General features: G+C 49.8%; 1 long non-coding RNA gene and 2 other non-coding genes across 3 annotated transcripts in view; 2 read left to right on the top strand and 1 right to left on the bottom strand.

Moving 5' to 3' along the window:
• The window catches only part of LOC127040994 (uncharacterized), a 213,170-nt gene that overhangs the window by 131,000 nt on the left and 60,140 nt on the right, over nucleotides 1-22,030 (top strand). The window lies entirely within an intron of this gene.
• Nucleotides 2,893-2,964, bottom strand: TRNAC-GCA (transfer RNA cysteine (anticodon GCA)). The gene has a single exon. It is a non-coding gene; the product is annotated as a tRNA-Cys (tRNA).
• On the top strand, nucleotides 10,488-10,569 carry TRNAS-GCU (transfer RNA serine (anticodon GCU)). The gene has a single exon. It is a non-coding gene; the product is annotated as a tRNA-Ser (tRNA).

Here is a 22,030-nt window from a genome sequence, read left to right as displayed (position 1 = left end):
TTGCATACTCACGCTCCCAGGACAGGCACAGCACTGAAGATGTCAGGATTCTGCAAGGTAGGTGTCCCACAGCGCAGCTATGGACAGTGCGATGAGGTAAGTCTTCCTGAGGCACAGTGAAATACAACGCAGAAATCCACTGGCCAGGCGGTCCGGGCAAAGGGCATTCACTGGAGGTACAAGCCTGTGAGTGCTCTCCTGAGCACATGGCTCCTTCTCCTTTTAAGGACCTGCACCTAATTGTCTGCAACTAGAGATGACTTGGCTGCATCTGGTTGGTCACACTCCACCTTGGGCAGTGTCCATGCTCTGGGGTTGTGAGTGCTGCCTAATTAGAGTCCCAGACACCTTGTCTACCTGGAAGCTCTTCTGCTCTTCAGCCAGCCCATTCATCCCTCCAGTAGTCCAGGAGTGAGCGGGAAGGGTAAAGCCACTTCACGGGCATTCAGAGAGGGAGAGGAGACAAAGGCAGGAGCAAGGGAAGTATAACAGACCTTTTGAGCATAGAAATCACTGCTGCTCCTACAACAGCAGGGAGAGGTCAGTAGGAGCTGGGAAAATTAAGCCCTCATTATTTCTGCCTGGATTCAAACCAGAGGCCTTTTACACGTTAAGTAAACGTGCTAACCACTACACTACAGAAACTCTGTCCCAGAGTTCTGCCCCGCCCTTCATGAGAAAATAAGAATGGCCATACTGGGTCAGACCAATGGTCCATCCAACCCCACATCTTATCTGCCAACAGTGGCCAATGTCAGGTGCCCCAGAAGAACTGACCCTAACAGGTAATGATCAAGTGATCTCTCTCCTGCCATCCATCACCACCCTCTGACAAACAGAGGCTAGGGATCCCATTCCTTACCCATCCTGGCTAATAGCCATTCATGGACTTAACCTCCATTAATTTATCTGGAAAAGAAGGAAGAGTACTTGTGGCACCTTAGAAAATGAACAAATTTATTTGAGCATCAGCTTTCCTGGGCTAAAACCCACTTCATTGGATGCATGCAGTGCAAAATACAGTAGGAAGAGATATATATATATATATATATATACAGAGAACATGAAAAAATGGATGTTGCCATACACACTATAACAAGAGTGAGCACTTAAGGTGAGCTGTTATCAGCAGGAGAAAAAACCTTTTGTAGTGATAATCGGGATGGCCTATTTCCAACAGTTGACAGGAAGGTGTGAGTAACAGTAGGGGCAAATAAACATAGGGAAATAGTTTTACTTTGTGCAATGACCCATCCACTCCCAGTCTTTATTCAAGCCTAATTTAATGATGTTCAGTTTGCAAATTAATTCCAATTCAGCAGTCTCTTGTTGGAGTCTGTTTTTGAAGTTTTTTTGTTGTAATATTGCGACTTATAGGTTTGTAATCGAGTGACCAGGGAGATTGAAGTGTTCTCTGACTGGCTTTTTGAATGTTATAATTCTTGATGTCTCATTTGTGTCCATTTATTCTTTTATGCAGAGACTGTCTGCTTTGGCCAATGAAGGAAGGGGCTGGATTCAATGGTTCCTTCCAGTGCTAGGAGATAGGGTACATCCATTATCTTTTTTTTTCTTACTGCACATCAGACCCAGGACTTCCACCCAGCAGTTCTTGGGGCCGTGGGACAGAACTGAGTTTCCCTGGCAGCAGTGAGGAAGAACGGTTGGGACTGAGCTGTCTGGGAATATTTTAATCCTTATTTAATTTTCAGAGGATTAAATCAATGCAGCTTCCATTTCTCCGTCTTTCCCAAGGAAATAATGTTTCTGTGTGAAGTACTCAAACCTTTTAATAATAAGAAGTGAAATGAAATGGCCACATGATAGCAACAGAATCTAAGAAATTTGTTAGTTTCTAGGGTGCCACACATACTCCTGTTCTTTTTGAGGAAACAGGACTAACACAGCTGCTCCTCTGAAACCTAAGAGATGAGAAGCCATGTTCTTGTTCAATGAGCATTGAAGCTGAAAAGGGAGATGTTTTCTCTTTGACTTCTAGGCCCCCACTTCTAATCCACTACACACCCCTTTCCTCCTGCAGCCAGAAAGAGAACCCCACAATCATGCTAGTAGTACCCTCTGACCCTGCGATAAAAGAGAAGCTCTGAGACCCCTGTGCTGTCCCATCACCTCTTTGCTCAAACTGCCCTTGAAACCCAATGGGGTTTCCTTGGGCAGTTTTGACACTCCCAGAAAGGGTGCACTTTTAGGAGCAAGTTCCAAATAGTGCAATTAACCAGCCAGAAGGGGCAGCAGATGTCAGTGTAGGAGTCATTGAAATAACTCTGCACTTACTTAGATGCAGACATAACAAGCTCTATGGTTGGTAAACTTACAGAGACTCTGCTCCCTGCTCATGAACTAGCAGCCCATGACCTGTAAACAGCTGCCATTTGAATGCATCTGAAAGTTACAAGGAACAATGACCTGTGTTACAGGAAGGTTAACATTTGTTAGAGCCCCAATTGATACTGTGCGCATGAAGAGAGGTTTGAATGTGTCACAGGGAGTTTGGTAAATCTTGGTTATTTTATTTTTGTAACAGGCTCCTATCCATCTCCAGTAGAGTTTTCAGTCCCCATGGCAACTTATTTACCAAATGTAATAGAAACTAGTCCATTCCTCCCAAGTGGATGTGGTTCTTGTTCTTCTGCACATTGCAGCCCATGGAGGCCAAGAACCTGCAAATGTGTCTTCATTTAATTGATGAAAACAAACCTAGACACTTAGAGGATTGGAAGTGATTTCAGCTGGGGGACATGTTTGCTAGGTTTTTACACACTTGTACAGGAAAGCATTGAGTGTATTTATTCATTTCAGGGACCCCTATTTAGTGGAGCTCCTGAACATACTGGAAACAAAATTATTGTTAATTGGAAGAACAGGTTTGTAAGGGAGCACTTGGATTTGAACCAAGGACCACTTGATCTGCAGTCAAACACTCTACCACTGAGCTATACCCCCCATGCCATTTACAAAGGCAAGTCAGTGATCTTAAGGATTTTGAAGGACAGGCTCCGCCTCAGAGAGCTCCTTTTCTATTCCCAGACCACAGGGGTTTTAAAAATGGGCTTTGATTAAACTTTATATATACATGTAGACACCACAGCTTGCACACCCACCAACATAGCTTCCCCCCAGTGACATAGCTACCACCTCTCGGGGAGATGGATTAACTGCACGGACGGAACAGCTCTCTCCCCTCCACTTAGAGCATCTTCATTATTTATAAATAGCTGGGAAATAACCTCCTGAATGGACAGGAACCAAATTATCAAATATTGCTGTGTCTGCATTCAATATGGGGAACTGGTCAGATTGGGCTAGGTTAGTAGGAGCATTGCAAGCAGATTGAGGGAAGTGATTATTCAGCACTGGTGAGGCCACATCTGGAGCATTGTGTCCAGTTTTCGCGCCCCACCCCCAATACAGAAACAAATTGGAGAAAGTCTAAGGGAAGGGCAACAAAAATGATTAGGGGACAGAGGACTTACAAGAAGAGGCTGAGGGCAGGGCCGCCCAGAGGGGTGGCAGGTGGGGCAATTTGCCCCAGGCCCTGCAGGGGCCCCCATGAGCATATAGTATTCTATAGTATTGCAACTTTTTTTTATGGAAGGGGCCCTGAAATTATTTTGCCCCAGGCCCCCTGAATCCGGTGGGCGGCCCTGCCCAGACCATGGTGCTGTCCCCCCACTCCACCCCCTTCACTCATTCTCCTCCCTCTGAGGCCCCACCTGTGCTCTGCTCTCACTCCCATTTGGCCACTTCCCACCCCTGCTCTTCCTCTTTGGCTGAGGCCTGCTGGTCCACCTTTTGCTCACTCCTCTCCTCCCACAAGGCCTGCTCGCGCCTCTCCACCCTCTACCCCAAGGTCTGCCTGCTGCCCACACCTCTCTGCCTCCTCCCCTGAGACTCACCCTGCCCATTGCCCACACCTCTCTGCCTCCTCTCCTGAGACTCACCCTGCCCATTGCCCACACCTCTCTGCCCCCTCCCCTGAGACTCACCATACCCACTCCTCTCTGCCTCTTCCCCTGAGACTCACCCTGCCCATTGCCCACACCTCTCTGAGCCCTCCTCCGAGACCTGTCCTGCCCACACCTCTGTGCCCTCTCCCCTGAGACCTCACCCTGCTCATTGCCCACACCTCTCTGCCCCCTCCCCTGAGACTCACCCTGCCCATTGCCCACACCTCTCTGCCTCCTCCCCTGAGACTCACCCTGCTCACCACCCACACCTCTCTGCCCCCTCCCCTGAGACTCACCCTACCCACTCCTCTCTGCCCCCTCCCCCGAGACTCACCCTGCCCACTCCTCTCTGCCCCCTCCCCGAGACTCACCCTGCCCACTCCTCTCTGCCCCCCCCTGAGACTCACCCTGCCCACTCCTCTCTACCCCCTCCCCCGAGACTCACCCTGCCCACCACCCACACATCTCTGCCCCTCCCCTAAGACCTGCCCTGCCTACTTCTCGTACCTCTCTGCCCCCTCCCCTGAGACCCACCCTGCCCGTCGCTCACACCTCTCTGCCCCCTCCCCTAAGACTAGCCCTGCCCACCACTTGCACCTCTCTGACCCTCCCCTGAGACCTGCCCTGCCCACTGCTTGTACCTCTCTCACCCCTCCCCTGAGGCCAGCCCTGCCCACCACCCACATCTCTCTGCCTGCTCCCCTGGCCTGACCTGCCTACCACCCACACCTCTCTGCCCCTCCCCTGAGACCCACCCTGTCCACCTCTTTCTTTGGTCATCTGTTGTTATTCCTTGAAACATCAAGGATGGAATAAAAAGCTGAGTTTACTCCAGGGTGAGGAAAGAAAGGAGCCACCAACCCCCTGGCAAAGCCCTGGGGATATGGCGGGAAGGGGACCGTCTGAATGATCAAGGCAGGAAATGGACAAGCTACAGCAACGTCATTAACCATGAACACACTCTCCTCATGCTCCAGCCAGAAGGGAAAGGAGCAGGAATTCTTGCTGTTCAGCCATGGACACACTTACACAACGGCACAGCAGTGTGTGTGTTGTGGAAGCTGGTCTGAGGAAACAATTGGAATTGATCACTCAGTGAGAACAGAACTAGAGTGCAGTGTGAGCCACATGTCAAGCAAGTAGTTGTGGCTGAGTGTTTAAGGTGACGGGCTAGAAATCCATTGGGGTCTCCCTATGCAGGTTCAAATCCTGCCATTTATGAAGGAAGCTGTGGTTCTTCTGTTTTGATGGAGCTGAGTCTTGTCTCATTCTTAAGCTATGTCTAGATGAAAGAGTAACATGGCTTTAGTTAAAGTGTTTTAATTGAACAGCTGTTGCATGTCCACCCTATGCCCTCTGTCACCAGAGCACGTCCATGCTAGCATCTCTTGGATGGCCACAGAGAGCAGTGCATTGTGGTAGCTATCCCACTGTGCAATTGGCTGCAGGGTGCTTTGGGAAGGGTTTGCAATGCCTCACAGGCTGGTACAGCATCACATGATACAGTTTTCTGTTCCATGGGCATCCTACTAGATTGCCAGCTGCTTTTCCACTGCAATGTGTGTGCTGGGGTAGAGACAGTGTGTGTGGGGAGGAGAGACAGTGTGTGCATTGCAGAAGAGTGAGTGTGTCGGCACACTGTCTCTAAGTTCAGACAGCTGCTGGAAACAACCAGTCCTGAGGCAGGGGGCAGCCCCGACATCAGCCCCCCTTCTCTCACTGGCTCAGCTCAGCACAGCCCAGCACTCTCTGTCACACACACACACATACACGTACACACTGCTGCCTGCTTAGCTCTGTGTCAGGGGTGCTGGAACAGCGGGGTTAGAGGGCCATGGACCCACCACTCTTTATTGGTTAGGACAAATGATGGAGGCGGGGAAGGGTGCAGTCTTGGGGAAGAGGCGTTCTGTGGGTGTGGCCTCGAAGGGAGAGGAGCTGTGAGTGGAGGTCCTTAGGGAAGGAGTGTCATGGGGGTGCCACAGTTAGGATAACAGTGCCCCCCCCCCACTGTAAGGAAGCTTCTGACGCCCCTGCTCTGTGTTCGCAGAGCGGGAGAGAGCAGCATCCACGGCAGTGATTTGCTCCCCGGGGCTCCGGCAGGGGGGCTTGGGAGGTGATTTAAAGGGCCCAGGGTCCAACTGCACCAGGGAGCCCTGGGCCCTTTAAATCACCAGCCTGGGGAAGACGGGCCGGGCTGGCACAGCGTACTGGCTCTTGCCAGTACCTCATACTGTAACATACCAGCTTACTTTCACCTCCGGAAAGTCCTCACGGGATCAATAACTGGTTAAAAGATAGGAAACAAAGGATAGGACTAGATGGCAGTTTTCAGGATGGAAACAGGTATCTTGTGGTGTCTGTACTGGGACCAGGACTAGTCAACATATTAATAAATGATCTGCTGAACAGTGAGGTGACAAAATTTGCAGATGATCCAAAACTACTGGCTTGCTTCCTAGAATGAATGCTCCTTGAGTGGGGTGATCCACAGGGAGTAGCTCAAACCTCCAAAGTGCCTGGCCACGGGCAGGACATTAGCACAGCAAGGAGGGGTGTGGCAGTGACATCACAAAAGCCTTTTGCAGGACCTCAGACTATTGGTCAAAAGTGGTAGGGAGGTGGTGACCTCACAGAGAGATGCTGACATCAGCCAGGCAGGAGAGGGGCGAGGGGCCAGGGAAACCTCAGAGACCCCTGTGGCTTTGCTTCAGCAAGTCTCCTTCTCCAGGTCTTCTCTGAGGACTAAGAGAGTATTCGGGTTCACGTACGTGAGCGCCAGGAGGAATCTCTTTCAAGTTTTCTTCCTTCCCTTTGCCTGATTTTACTAGAAAACAGCCATTCCTGTTTAGAAGGTAAGAGCCACCTCGAGGTTTGAAACCTGTTCAGTCTGATCAGTCTGGTGACAGCTGAATGCTAGGCATGGAAAACATGAGGTTTAAGGAGGCAGAATTTTTATTCCACACCTGAGATTTTGTCCGTTAGAATCACTGGGGACATTAGGGTTTGTCCTTTTTGTTTCACTTTTTTCCTCCATCCATCCCTTCCTCCTTTCTTTTTGTCTCTTGCTTTTGTCTTTTCACCTGTTCCCCTCCCAACACCAAGAGTAAAGTGTGTGTGTGTGTGTGTGTGTGTCTGTTGCGGGGAGTGCTCTGTAGCTCCCACTCTGGGAGGTCCACCCAAAAATGTGCGACTGAGATAATGCTCAGGCAGTGATCCCCACCGGTGACCTGGGCCATACTTTGGGCTCTCTGGTGAGAACCCTCAGCCTCCCATCCTGAGTCTCTACCCTGATTGGTTGAGCAGGGGGTTATTGACAAGAAGGAGACTCAGGTCCTTGTTCTTCTCTTTTAAGACCAAGTAAATAAGTCGTAACCAGTCATATGTTTGAAGAATTTTGCTGCTTCTCTGCATTAATGGTCTCTGAGCAGTTCGTGATTCTCTCTAACATTGCAGTTCTCCTCAGATACTTGCTGAATAATTACTGTGCACTGTTGTTGGACTTGAGCTCATGTGAGAGCACTTTACTCAGGTCATTCCATGTATGAAATTCAAGATCTGATGGTTAGTTTCAAAATCAGGGCTCTTGAGTCCTTTTCCCTACTCTGCCACTGACTGGCTGTGAGACCTAAGACAAGTCAATTCTCCTTTCTCAGCCTTAGCTTCTCCCTCTTTCAAGTAGGGATAATAATGATTCGGTCTTACCTACCTCAACACACACACTGTCTCTCCTCGCACACAAACAGTCTCTGCAGTTGAAAGGCAGCTGGCAATCTAGTAGGATGCCCGTGGAACAATGGGGTAGAGAAACCTGCATCACTGAAAGTACAGCCATGAAGACAAGACACACCAGCCTTTCCTAGCTGGCAAAAATCAAACCTCCACAGAAAGAGCCCTATGGTGTCATACCCCAGCTCCCTAAGCCCTCAGCCACAACCACTTAACACAGGGGCCTTTCCACACTCTGGTTCTGTTCTCACTGAAGAGTCATTTCCAATTGTTTGCTCAGACCAGCTTCCCCAGCACACTCACTGCTGTGCAGCTCTGTACGTGTGGCCATGGCTGAACAGCAAGAATTCCTGCCCATTTCCCTACTGGCTGGATCATGGTTAGAGTGTGTTTGTGGTTAATGATGTCACTGTAGATTGTTCGTTTCTTGCCTTGGGAATTCAGACAGTCCCTTTCCCAACATATCTCCAGCACATCAGTCCCTGGCTGGGTCTCCTAGGTAGTGGAAAACATCCCTTGTTTGGTGCTGCCAAGGGGAACGTGCAGAGCTGAGATGTCCCTCGGCTTGGATCAAAGGGGGATGTTAGATGGAATTTATCACACAACGCTCCCTGCTCCCCAGAGCCCCACGGGGAGAATCCAGAGAAGGGGGAGTCATTTCTCCCCTGCACTCCCAGAAGAGCTGCTAGGACTCCTTCCTGCCAGCTACTCACCCCTGGATTCATCCTCAGCTCCTGGGATCTTTCTGCTCCAAAGGCTCCAGAGGCCTGGGGTGGGGAGGGCGTCACTGCACAGTCTGAAACACAAGGGAGGTTTCTGGAATTGAAGGAAGGGGCAGAAAATGGAGAGGAAAGAAACAGAGAGAAAACGCCTCATCTCTCTCCCCTCCCCCACCCCCTCCCAGCAAGAAATGTTGTCAGGGATCAGCGTTAGGGGAACTGGTGCCCTGGGCAAAACTTGTACTTTAGCACTTCCCCATCGCCCCTGGACGATCCCCCTCCCCCTTTCCCCGCAGCTCCGGCACTCCCAACCCTTGCACCTCCTTCACCCCTATCTCCTGCCCCCTCCTGTGCCCTAACCCCTACACTGTATCCACTTTGCCCTTAAGTCCCACACTCCCTTCCTGTGCTACCAGCCACTGCCCCCTGCTGCATCCCCTACACCCCTAACCCCTGCACCCCCTCCTGCACCCACGTGGGGACAGTGACCTGTGTGCATGGAGCAACTCGCATTGCTGCCCGCTCCTCCCTGGAAGGCTGCTCCTCCGGGCACCCCTAGGAGCTGCGGGGGTGGGGTGCGGGGGCAAGAAGCGACATCATCCGAGCTCCCTGCACCAGGTCGCTTTCCTCAGCCAGGCTGCATAAGGGGAGGGAAGAGAGCAGCAGCTTCTGATGCTCCCCTCACAGCACAGCCCAGGTGGGGAAAGTGACCAGGATGCATGGAGCACATAGTGTTGCTCCTCTCTCCCCCCAACCCCCTATGGGGCCATGGAGGAGCACTGGGGCAGGGTAGAGCAGTGAGCACCTTTGGACTGGCACACAGTGCCCTTTGACCCCCTGGAGCCCTGGGCGGCTGCTGGGGGACCCCACCCCTAAGGCCAGCCAGGCTCCCCAGCACAAATAGCAGAGAACACAGAGAGACTGGCCACACACTGAGCAGCGGTAGCCTGGGCAGCACATAATGGAGACTCGGGGGGGCTCAGCCTCCCCAAACCTTGTGTCACCAAGGGGCAGTGGAGCCCATGACTAGGGGCCCTGGAGAAATTAGGTCCCCCTGGAAAAGTCTCCCCCATGTCAGCCCCAGGGGCTGGAGGAGCTCTCACTCCGTGCTATGGCCCGGGGCTGCAGCAGGGGCACAGAGCTTCTCTGGTCTTGGGGCCACAGCGGGGCAGGGTGTAAAGGAGTGACAGGGTGGGGCTAGTGGGGGAAGGGGTGGAACAGAGGTGACATAGTGGATGGGCTGTGGGTGGAAGGTGTTGCAGGGGGCAGAGCCACAGACAGAAGTGAGGGGGCCTAGTTCCAGTGCTGGGGGCCCTGCAATTGTTCTCCCTTTCCCTGGGCTTTGGCATCACTAGCCCTTGCTTAACGTGTAGGGTTCAGTGGTCCCCAAAATGTGGGGCATGACTCCTAGGGGAACAAAGAGGAAGATTCATAGGGGCACCTCAGGGGCTCAGTCAGCCCCCATGGAGGGAGCACCAGTCAGCCCAACTCTGTCCCAGCTCTTTTCCAACCCCACCCTCAGCCTGGGCCCCTGACTGCCAGCTCGGCCTCGACCCACTTGCCCCTGTCTGCAACCCTTTCTTCAGCAAGCAACACCCCACTCCCGCCCCAGTTTTCAACTGTGGCTCAGAGGGCCCACAGCCATGGATAAGAGGGCACAGTGTGAAATGTTTGGGGACCACTGCTTTAGGGTGACGTTCTGAATCACTTCTATGCAGTCCAATAAATGCTATTCCTCACCCATCAGGACCGACTAAGTATGTTCTGCTGCCCTTCACTCATGCAGGAAGGATAATAACATTTCATACCACTCAGTGCTAAAGTGATTTGTAACCCGCCACCAGCTAAAAATGGTCATTTTGGGGAAGCGGCCCCATGATGCTGCATACCTAGGCAGAGTAGGTGTGTCTATGCAAACATGGTCTGTTCCTGAAGCCTTTCCCACAGCTGGTCAGTACGTGTCAGGGGGGAGCTCATTCAGCCCTGCTTCCGCTTAGTATTTAAGAACACCTTAGTGTCCCTGTCTCTTGCTGCCTTAGATTTCTCATCATGTCCATTTCCTGACACCTCAGATGAGGTGGCCGAGTGGTTAAGGCGATGGACTGCTAATCCATTGTGCTTTGCACGCATGGGTTTGAATCCTATCCTCATCGGATGCATTTAGTCTTCACTCTTCCTTTGTAGACAACCATCTCCCCCTTTGGTACAATGACAGATCAAACAATGTTGCTTCTTGCAAACAAAACCCTGCTCAGAAACTCCCTTGCTTTAAATAAAATGTCTAAGTCTCAGATTTCTAAAAAAAAAATCTCTAGTCCTGTATGTCTTAGTTTTATCTCAAAGGAAACAGCCTCATAATCTCCCCAAACACCCTGAGACCTCCCCAAATTATTAAAATACCCCAGTTCTCAGCAAAGCCATGACAGTGACCCAAAGCTAGAGTGTCTAGGCTAAGCTGTTCTGAAGGAGGCAACTCAAACATTTTCTCCCTGCTTCCCTTGGCAAGGTCTGACTGCGAAAAACAAAGTTCCCCAAACTGAAAATTTTCGGCTGAAAAACCAGTACTAGCTATTTGGGGACTTTGATTTGAATGTATTGTTATTGTTCTCTTCTGATTTATGAATCAGTTTTGTCATCCAGGTGTGTTTCCAGCTGTTGATTTGTGGGGGAGAGATGCCAAGTCATGATGTCTCTTCCCCTCTTTCCATAGTTTCTTCCAACTTTCTAGAAAGCTCCTTTGCTATGATGTGAGTCAAGCAATGTCCATTGTTGCTGTGTTATCTCAGCGAAGTCTGCATTGTACACGGTTCCTGGGATAGTCCTTGGGACTGTAGCCACCTTTAATAGGCCAGCAGTGAGTCTGGCTCCTCCCTTGTCGCACCTGATAGGCTGGTGGGGGGCATTTCCCAACTTCATAACATATTTCTGTAATGCACACAGAGCAAACTTCATAACTTCCCAAACCAATGTGAGCACATAGAATGCAAGAAGAACATTAAGGTTCAACAGATGAACAGTTCAAGATTTTTAAAATGATACCTCACCAGGCAGACTTTGTTCAAAACGTATCATCACTATATGAGAGTGGTGAATATGGGGCTTGCAGGGTGCTGCTTTAAGCACAGCGTGCCACACCTGGGCTTCCATTGCAATGGGAACGTACCCTTAGAATCCATTTCTCCCGGGATAAAGATGGCAGCATGGCTGGCCTGGGTCATTTGATTTGGGCTCATGTAGCTAGAACTGAGAGGCTAAAAACTGTGGTGCAGATATTTGTGTTCACACTGAAGCCTGGGTTCAGAAACCCTCACCCCTTGTGGGGTCTCAGAGGTTGGCTTTGAGTCCATATGTCTGCACTGTAATTTTATAGTCTTGCAGTCCAAGTCCCATAACCCTGAGTCAGCTGACCTGGGCTTTGAGACAGGTGACCTGGGTGTTTTAATCATAGTGTAGACATAACATTAGGGCAGGTCTAGGAGCCCAGAAGGTTGGGAGGGAGTTTAGCAAGTGGAAATGGTAAAACTGCAGGGAAGTATTACCCTGGACTCATGGCAGTTCTCCATTGGTCTGTCTGCTTTTGAGGTAGGGATAATAACTGCCAGTGGTGCCCTGTTGAGTGGCTTTTGGGGCACTTGCTCTTGGCTGTTGTCAGAAGAACCTTGGTCTAGCCCAGTGTGGTTTTTCTTATGGTTTAAATTACACACACAGGCACTGATAACAGAGTTACTGAACGTTTGGGAATTAGGAGCTGGTAAGTCAGCGGTCCAGTCCCCTCATGGATGACCCCCTCCCTCTGGGACAAGGGCAGGTCTGAGCTCTCACACCAAATGCTCATTGTGGCTGCCAGAATCTGTCGCCAGCTCATTTAGTTTATGCCGAAGGTTGAGTCCTGCTTTGTGCCCAGTGTCTGAGAATGAAAATTCTAAACCATCCTATGAAATAATTAATGCAGCAGGATGTGCTATTGTCCCTGCCCCAAAGCAGGCAGACCAATGGAGAAATGCCACTGAGTCCAGGGTAGCACTTCATTGCGGTTTTACCTTTTTTGCTTGCTAAACTCCCTCCCAACTTTGAGGGGACCCAGAGCCCAGTATTGAGCCTGAGCTGAGACATCTACACTGCAAATTTACCACCCCACGGACAAAGCCTCGGGAGCCTGAGCTGGAATGGGGCAGCCCTGGGTGTTTCATTGCAGCGTGGACATAGCGTAGTATTATGTCTGCACTGTCATAAACACACCCAAGTCACTATTCTCAAACCCTGGGTCAGTTGATTCAGGCTTGTGGGGCTTGTGCTGCTGGGTTATAAAATTAAAGTGTAGACACTTGGGCTTGAACCCAGCCTCCGAGATCCCACAAAGGGTGAGGGTCTCCTAACCTGGGCTCCAGTCTGAGCCTAAATGTCTGCACTGCACTTTATAGCCTCACAACCTGAGCCCCAGGAGTCCAAGTCAGATGATCCAGGCCAGCCGGGCCACACTGCTTTTATTACGTTATAGATGCCCTCTCAGGGTATGTCTGCATTGCAATGTAAGCCAGGGTTAGCAGAAGTCATGTCAGCAGCCCCAACGCATAAACATAAACGAAGAGGAAAAGACCCACCCCCAAATAAGCTGGGCCGTGTCCTTCTCCCTACGGTTCATAAGTCCAGCAACCACAAGTCCTTTAACATGAGCCATCCCCTCTCTGCACCCCACTCACAGCTGTTGTCCTTAGTCAGTACAAGCCAGAGGTGCTTCTGTAGAGTTCACCTGCCACCCTGGGTGGAAAGGGGGGAAAATAAGAAGGCACTATTCTCACTAACTTGTCTGCGGACTCACTCATCCCTCCACAGCCACCCTGTCCTAACACTGATCTAACCCTAAATTTTAGTATTAGGACCCATGCGCCAGCCAATTTGGCTTTCAAACCCCTGTCCCCTGCCTAGCAAGTGCTATTGAACTGAGCGTGAGTCCCTCAGTCAGGGTCTGCCGAGTTGTGCTGCCCTCAATTTACACAACAAGGATAACAACGCTTTATTTCTCCTACCCCAATAACAAGGACACTGGGAATCCAACACCAGGCAAAAGTGATCATTTCAGCAAGCAATCCAACATATTTCCAACATACTGTAAAATCCACATGCAGACTCATACACGAAACCTTGCAAGAAAATCTTCCTGAGGGAGTCTGAAGCACCTGCTGCTGGAGGGAAGGAGGGAGCTGTGGGTTGGGATTGAGAGGCACTGGGAATAGGAGGGGGCTGTGGGTTGAGATTGAGGATCAGCGTGAGCAGGAGGGGCCTGTGGGTTGGGATTGAGGGGGCTGTGAGTAGGGACAGAGGAGAAGGGTGAAAAGGAGTAGGCTCTGGTTCGGAGTGAGAAGCAGTGTGCATAGAAGGGACTGAAGTTTGGGACTGAGGGGCACTGGGAAAAGAGGGGATATGGGTTTAGGCTGAAGAGCATCGTCATTTGGGGATCCAGCAGGAAAGGGGAAAGCAGCAGGTGATTCTAATTCCTAGGGATATTCTATGTGTGTGTGTGTGCAGGGAAGGAACATGCTATATGCCCAGAGGCCTTTATTCGTCCAGGCTGCAAGGACAGAGGGGCTGTCCGGAAGTTGCCCCTTCAAACACACACAGAAAAAGGCCCTTCTGAGGAAAGGGAAAATCCTGACAAGAGAAAGTTATGTCAAAGAGGACTCCAGAAAGACAGTTTAAGATCTTGAGGAGTAGTTTATCACCTGACCAGGGACTTGAACCCTGGACCATCCAATTAAAAGTCTGATGCTCTGCCAACTGAGCTTGCCAGACTCACAAAGTAAAAGAGCAACTTGGTGTGGAGGAGAACTAGTCAAGAAAACAAGAACAGGAAACAGTAGGGAAAACCTGCTGCTCTCTCTGGCCTGGTCAACACTACAAGTTTATATCTAATTTAGCAGCATAAAATCGCATTAACCCTGCACCCGTCCACACAACGAAGCCCTTTATATCGATATAAAGGGCTCTTAATACCGACATCTGTACCGACGAAGGGAGTAGCGCTGAAATCGGTATTTGCCATGTCGGATTAGGGTTAGTGTGGCCGCAATTCTGCGGCTTTGGCCCCCTTTGAGCTCTGCTTGCAGAGGCAATAAAGTCAGTGTTGTTTCAAATTCCTGCATTCTTTATTACTTCATCACATAAACAGGGGGATCACTGCCACAGTAGCCCAGGAAAGGTGGGGGACGAGGAAGCTATGGGTGGGGTTATTGCAGGGGACCCCCCTGGAATGGCATGCAGCTCATCATTTCTGCGGGATGCCTGGGGCTCTCACCCAGAGTGGCTGTTTGACTCTCTTGTTCTTTAGTAGGCTTGCCTGATAGTCTAGACAGGACTGACTCTCCCTTTAGACAAAACTCAAAGAAGGGGATGACCTGGGGAGTCATTCCCATTTTTGTCCATGCGCCCCTGGCCAGCCTCACCGAGGCCGGCCAGGAGCATCCATGACAGCAGCAGACGGTTCAGTATAACTGGTAACTGTCATTGTCAACTTGCAAAGCAGCAGACGGGACGGTATGGCTGGTAACCATCTGTCATGGTATAATCCCCACTCTGAACCTTAGCGTCCAAAAGATGGGGTACCAGTATGAATTCCTCTAAGCTTAATTACCAGCTTAGAACCTGTAGCGCTGCCACCAACCAGGAATTCCAGTGCCTGGTACACTCTGGTCCCCACAAAACCTTGCCTGGGGACCCCCAAGACCCAGACCCTCTGGATCTTAACACAAGGAAAGTAAACCCTTTCTCTCACCGTTGCCTCTCCCAGGCTTCCCCTCCCTGGGTTACCCTGGAAGATCACTGTGATTCAAACTCCTTGAATCTTAAAACAAACAGAGAGGACAATTCACCTTCCTCCCTCCTTCTCTTTCCCCCTCCCAGACTCTTCCTGAGAGAAAGTAATCCTGGCACAGAGAGAAATCAGCCTCTCTCTCCCTCTTCCCTCCTTTCTCCCCACCAATTCCCTGGTGAATCCAGACCCAGTCCCCTGGGGTCTCAACAGAATAAAAAACAATCAGGTTCTTAAAAAAGAAAAGCTTTTAATTAAAGAAAGAAAAAAACAGCAAAAATTATCTTTGTAAATTTAAAAAAATGAAATAGGTGCAGGGTCTTTCAACTGTAGACACTGGGAATACCCTCCCAGCCTAAATATACAAGTACAAATTAAAACCTTTTCAGCAAAATACCAATTTGAACTCCTTCCAACCAAATACACATTTGCAAATAAAGAAAACAAACATAAGCCTAACTCGCTTTATCTATCTAGTACTCACTAGTCTGAACTTATAAGAGCCTGTATTGGAGAGAAACCTGCCCAGGGCCCCAACTCATCCATTGTTTCCATGGAATTTGGCCCCCTGCTTTGCACAAGGGACAGAGAAAGATCTTGCTGTTCCTGTGGCTATGCAAGGAAAATTGTGCTTCTGAATGAAAGAGAGGATGGAAATGGCCCCATGATGGGACAATATCTTCAGGATTAAGACCTAAGGACTCAGGCTGAGTCGTTTAACAAATTGTCTTCCATGGAACAGGGCCAGATCCAGCATTTTTGCCACCCCAAGCGGAAAGAAAAAATAAAAAAGCTGCAGTCAGCGGCAGCTCTACCTCTGCCACTTTTGGCAGTGAGTACTTCCCTCCAAGAGAGACTGAGAGGACCCAATAGCCACAGAAGCCTCCCCATTCCATTGGCCATCCCTAGTGCCTGGAGCCAGCCCTGCGATGGAGACACTGGGAAAATCAAGAAACAGCCACAGATTTACTTACATTGCAAGTGAAGAATAACTGAAGCTTTTTTTAATGGAAGTCAGCTTTCCCCAACTGGGAATTGAAACCAGGGCTTGGTAATGAAAGTGCCAAATCCTAACCACTAGACCACCAGGGAGTTGATAATGTTGTTTTTTTTTCTCACTTATGCTACACTTTCTTAGGCTACTTTCTATCCACTTTCTGACAGTGCTCCATTGTCCACTCCCTGAGGGGTTAAGAACAGAGAGTACAGAAACCCCTGTACTCAGGGTCACAACCTCAGCCCAACACAAGCCACTGAAACAAACTCTAACGATGCTTCCTCCAGCAGGATCACAGAGCCACGCAAAAAAAAACCCAGGAGGAACAATCCTCCTCTGCCTTCATTTACCCCATCGCAACCCTCTCAGCAGCCGACTCTTGCAGGAAGGACACTCAGATGATAGAAGCTCTGGCATAGAGACCAAAGGAGGAGTGTTGCTTCCTCTCACTGTGAGCTGATCACAGTCTGACTCCGTGCAACAGGGCTCTGAACTTTGCCATCTTGTGTGTTCTGAGAGCAGAGCTCCCCGGACCCTTCTGCTGAGAGCATGGTGATTGCACAACAGCTGCAAGGCCTTTTTCCCTCTCCTTGGCTTCCCCAGACTTTCCCCTCAAATGGTTCTATCAGGTGCTGGAGGGATCTAAGGACCTGCAGGTTTCCCTCACCCATCTCTTAAAGCAAACAGTGATTCTCTTCTCTGACACTCCTGGGTCTGGGCTTCTTTTGAGTTTTTCCCAAGGGGGGGCCTGATTCCCTGTGAAAATGTGTGTGTGGCACCAGCTTGTCTGCCTCCTCTCTGGGAACCAAGAAACTTTTTCAGACTCTCCCCCACTAGATGAGTCCAACAGCACCTCCCCTTGGTGGGAGAATCCTAAATTCTGACCTCCCGCCCTGGTTGCTCTGACCAGCTGATGGCGGCAGCATGTTAAATCAACCCCAGCTCACTGGGCTAGAAAGCAGCATCTAATCAGCCTAGTGACAGCTTTGGTTTGCTCGCTGGAGACATAACAAACCAGGAAAGAAGGCAAATGTCAGGCTACGTCTACACTATAGGATAAATTCGAATTAGCTTAAACTGATTTTATAAAACAGATATTATAAAGTCGATTGTGCGTGTCCACACTAGGAATATTAATTCAGTGGTGTGCGTCCATGGTCCAAGGCTAGCTGTCGATTTCTGGAGCAGTGCACTGTGGGTAGCTACTGTAAAATAATGACGCCAATAACGTCGATTTGTGTCCACACTAACCCTAATCCGATATAGTAATATCGATTTTAGCGTTACTCCTCTCGTTTTATAGGAGTACAGAAATTGATTTAAAGAGCCCTTTAAATCGATATAAAGAGCAGTGTAGCGTGGACGGGTGCAGCGTTAAATCGATTTAACGCTGTTAAAATCGGTTTAACAGCGTATTGTAGACCAGGCCTCAGACAGGGAACCTCAGTTCACAAATAAACACCTTCAGGGCACCTTCTATCTACACTGCGACTGGGCAGTTGACTGACTTTAAATCTAGTTAGCTCTGTTGGTAGAGCATGATGCTCTTAATCCCACCATCATAAATTCAAGCCTCATGGTGGGTGGTTGCAACAAACCTAAGGTGTCACTCTTCTGCTAATACTCACAGATCAAAATGAAACAAACTCTCTGTTCTCTTCGGCAGGTCATGTTTCTTCCTCTTTCTGAGCTTCAGTAAAACATGAAGAGAGACCAAACTGACATTTGCATTCCTATGTTAAGAGGGTATTTTCTCCTCTTCCATTGTACCCTAGGCAAGAAGAGAGGATAGTAACCATTTAACGGATGATTGCAGAGGGAAAAGTTTGGTCTTTATAAATAGGACAATGATCAATTGGTCTCCATGTCCACTGATGGTAGGACAAGAAGTAATGGGCTTAATCTGCAGCCAGCGAGATTCACATTAGATGTTAGGAACAGCTTTCTAACTCTGAGGGTAGTTAAGCTCTGGAATAGGTTCACAAGGGTGTCTGTGGAGTCTCTGTCCTCGGAGGTTTTTAAGAACAGGTTGAACAAACCTCTGTCAAGGATACTCTGCATATACTTGGTCCCATAGACAACCTGCTCTGGCTCTGCTTCCCTCCTTCTGCTCGCTGCCTGGGCCGACTGCTGGGGGCACTTGATCCCACATGCCCCCAATGCATCGTCTCTGCTTGGCCCTGCCTCAGCAGAGAGGGCTGGATTTCATGACCTCTCCAGGGCTCTTGCAGCCGTACAGCTCTATAATTCGATGCCATCGCAATACAATATAAACAACAACAAAAGTGGAAACACCCTAATCTAACATCTAACAATTCAGCGTGAACTGACATTCCACAGCACAAAGTGACAACACGTAGGAGTGCAAAGCCCGACAATTCAGCACCATGAAAATGAACGCCCCATGGGGCAAAATGACACACTGCAAAAGAGCTCAGCTCAAACCAGTGCAACACAAGGCGGTGCAAAAACCATACAACACGAAACAATGCATCAGAGTGCAAAGTGACACTGTGCAAAACAGCTCAGCACAAACCCACACAACAGAATCACATAGAAAGGCAGGGCAGGGAGGGACCCTGAGAGTCAGGGCCAAGTCTCCCTAGGCCACCCTGACAGGTGTTTGAAGAACAGGGAAACAAAGGGCACCACGAACTTCTGTTTTTTGGATGAGTCAAGAAAAGGGAGCAGCATTGTCCCCCTCGGGTAGCCCCTGTTCAATTCCAGGTCAGAAAACAAAACTCTTCTGCAAGAATATCCAAAAAATATTGTGTTTCACTTCACTTCATAAGTACAGTTGTGTGGCAATTAAATGATGAGCCTAATGTTTCATAAAAGTGTGGGAAATACGGATGTATTTGAGAAAATGGCTTGGAATGAAGGAAGACAAAAAATGATGGGTCGAGAGAAGAAGCCCTGTTTCCCCCTGGTTTGGAGCTTCTCTCACAGCTACTGGAATAGAAAAGCTAAGCAAATGGTGTTCTATTGTTCCAAAGGAGATTGAAGTGAGGCCATTCTCTCCAGATAGAATTAAATCGTAATGTCAGGAGTGGGATGTGAAACCATGTCTCTATGCAGAGACCAGAACACCCATGGGACTGGAAGAAAAAGTCTTATAACTAGCACTTTAGACCAGTCCACCATCCTGATACTACAAAGAATATGACTTATCAATCCTAGTTTTCATTAATAGTTGATGAACTCTTTAGGGAGGTCGAGATGGCACATCTCTTTCAACTCCTAGAGACCTTCTACAGCACAGCTGATTTTTAGACACACTCACCTGGACCTAAAGTTACATGTTTCCTGGAGAGCCATGAGTTCTGAGGTGTTGGAATCTCCCTGCTCACATTTTAAGTGAACAAAAGATGGGTGCTGGCATTCTGAGACAGTAATGGTGAACCTCAAAATCCTGCCCTGGGGGCCAGAGAGTTAAGCAACCAGCCTCTACCAGGATAGCATCCTATCTGGGAACAAGTCACTGGTCAATAGCTGGGGTGTGAAATTCTCATTTCTTTGTTGTGCTGTCACTGTAGTCCCCACTTTGCTATTGCTTGTCTGTATAATCTCTATCTCGTGCTGTGATTGTCTCAGCCTGCTGTATAATTAATTTGTTGGGTGTAAACCAATTAAGGCAGTGGGGTATAATTGGTTAGATAATCATGTTACAATATGTTAGGATTGGTTAGTTACATTTCAGTAAAATGATTGGTTAAGGCACAGCTAAGCAGAACTCAAGTTTTACTATATATTCTGCAGTCAGTTAGGAAGTAAGAGGGGGAATGGGAATGGGGGTAGGGGAATTAGAATTATGTTTTGCTAAGGGGGGGAATAGGAACAGGGAAGGGGAACAGGGACACAGGCAAGCCTCTGTGGTGTCAGAGCTGGGAAGCGGGATCCTGAGGAAGGAAACTGGAATCATTGCTTGCTGGAAGTTTACCCCAATAAACATTGAATTGTTTGCACCTTTGAGCTTCCTGCATTGCTGCTCTCTGGTCACATGACAAGGACCAGGGAATGGGAGGTTGATGGGATAAACCCTCTAACAAGTACGTCTTTCAGGGTGTGAAAAACCCTAGGACCAGTATAATTAAGCTGACCTAAGCCATGGTTAGATAGTGCTAAATGAAAGGAAAGATTGTTCTGTCAATGCAGCTACTACAGGGATGGAAAACCTCTCCCCTCACTGTAGCAACTGTCTACTCCAAAGTGCTACAGCAGTATTTTAAGTGTAGACAACCTCAGAGTGAGACCAAATTTGGCTCCATGGATGCTCAGGCACTAAGACGACAACAACAACAATAACACACTAATGCTTCCGTAGTTGACAGAATTTGAACCTGCATGGGGAAACCCCCCTGTGGATTTCTAGTCCATCACCTTAATCACTCAGCCACAACTACTTGATGTGCAGCTGCTTCACTACACAATATTTCTGTTCTCACAGAATTGTCACTTCAAATTGCTCAGACCAGCTCCCCCAGCACACTCACAGCTGTGCATTAGTGTGTGTCCATGGTGACAGGGAGCAGGGGGGGTTGGATGGGTCAGAGGTGGGGGGGGCAGTCAGCGGACAGGCAGCGATTGGATAGTCATGTGAGTCCCAGGGGTTTGTCAGGGGACAGGTAGGGGGTGGGGTCCTGGGGGGAAATTGATGGGGTCTCAGGAGGGGGCAGTTGGGGAAAAGGAGAAGGGAGGCTTAGAAAGGGGGTGGGGTTCCAAGGGGCAGTTAGGGGCAGGGGTCCCGGGAGGGGGCAATCAGGGGACAAGGACCAATGGTGCTTAGAAAGGGGGTGGGGTCCTGGGGGGCAGTTGGGGGCAGGGTCCCAGGAGGGGGTGATCAGGGGACAGGGAGCAGGGGGATTGGATGGGTTGGGGTTTCTGTGGGGGGCAGTCGGAGGCAGTGGATGGGGGCAGAGTGGGACTTCCCTGCCCCTGGAGTGTCCTGTTTTTTGAATGTTAAAATATGGTCTTCCTCCATTCACAGTGCAACTCTCCACTCACAGCACGCTGCCGCATGAGGTCCCCCTCCTTCTTTTCCAGTTGGTAGTGGCCAAGGGAATGCTGGGAAATGTAGTTCTTTCCCTGCTCCAGGGTTGGCTCTATAGGCAGGGAGCTAACCAAGGAACTACAGCTCCCAGAGCCCTCTATTGGTTCTCAGCTCCCATGCTGCCCTTGCAAATGGGCTGCCCCAAGCAGGTGCTTTGCTGGTGCCTGGAGCCGCCCTACGGGGGTGACACTCCGGCTCCCCAGCGGCAGGGCAGCCTGACCTGCAGTCCAGCCTGGGCACCTCAGGCTGCCGTGAGCGCCATCTTGTGACTGAAGCCAGAACTGCAGGGTCAGTTCCAGCTCAGCCTGAAAGCCTCAGCTGACAGGGAACATCTTGGTTCAGGGCTGGCTCCTGGCTTTTTGCCTGCCCCCCCCTCCAAAAAAAGGGGGGGCGGGGGCTGGAGTGTTGCCACCAAGCACATGCTTGGAGCACTGGTGCCTGATCTCAGCACTGGAAATGGAACCCAGGAGTCCTGGCTCCCAGCTTCCCTTCCTCTAACCACTAGACCCTACTCCCCCCCTTTTGGGGAGCCAGGATTCCTGGGTTCTAGCCCCATCTCTGGGAGCAGAGTGGGGTCTAGTGGTTAGAGCAAGAGGAGCCAGGACTCCTGAGTTCTACTCTCAGAGCTGCTGTGTGACCCTGGACCTCTGTTTCTCCTCCCACTTTTTGGATATGGAGCCTGTAAACTCTCTGGGGCATGGCCTACCTCTCGCTGTGTCTGGGCAGCGCCTGGGCCAACGGGGCCCTGATCTCAGCTGGGGC

The sequence above is a fragment of the Gopherus flavomarginatus genome (genome assembly GCF_025201925.1).
Source record: "Gopherus flavomarginatus isolate rGopFla2 chromosome 13 unlocalized genomic scaffold, rGopFla2.mat.asm SUPER_13_unloc_1, whole genome shotgun sequence".
In the NCBI taxonomy this organism is placed as follows: domain Eukaryota; kingdom Metazoa; phylum Chordata; order Testudines; family Testudinidae; genus Gopherus; species Gopherus flavomarginatus.
Note: the sequence above shows the minus strand (reverse complement) of the source record. Positions and strands in the feature narration are given on the sequence as shown.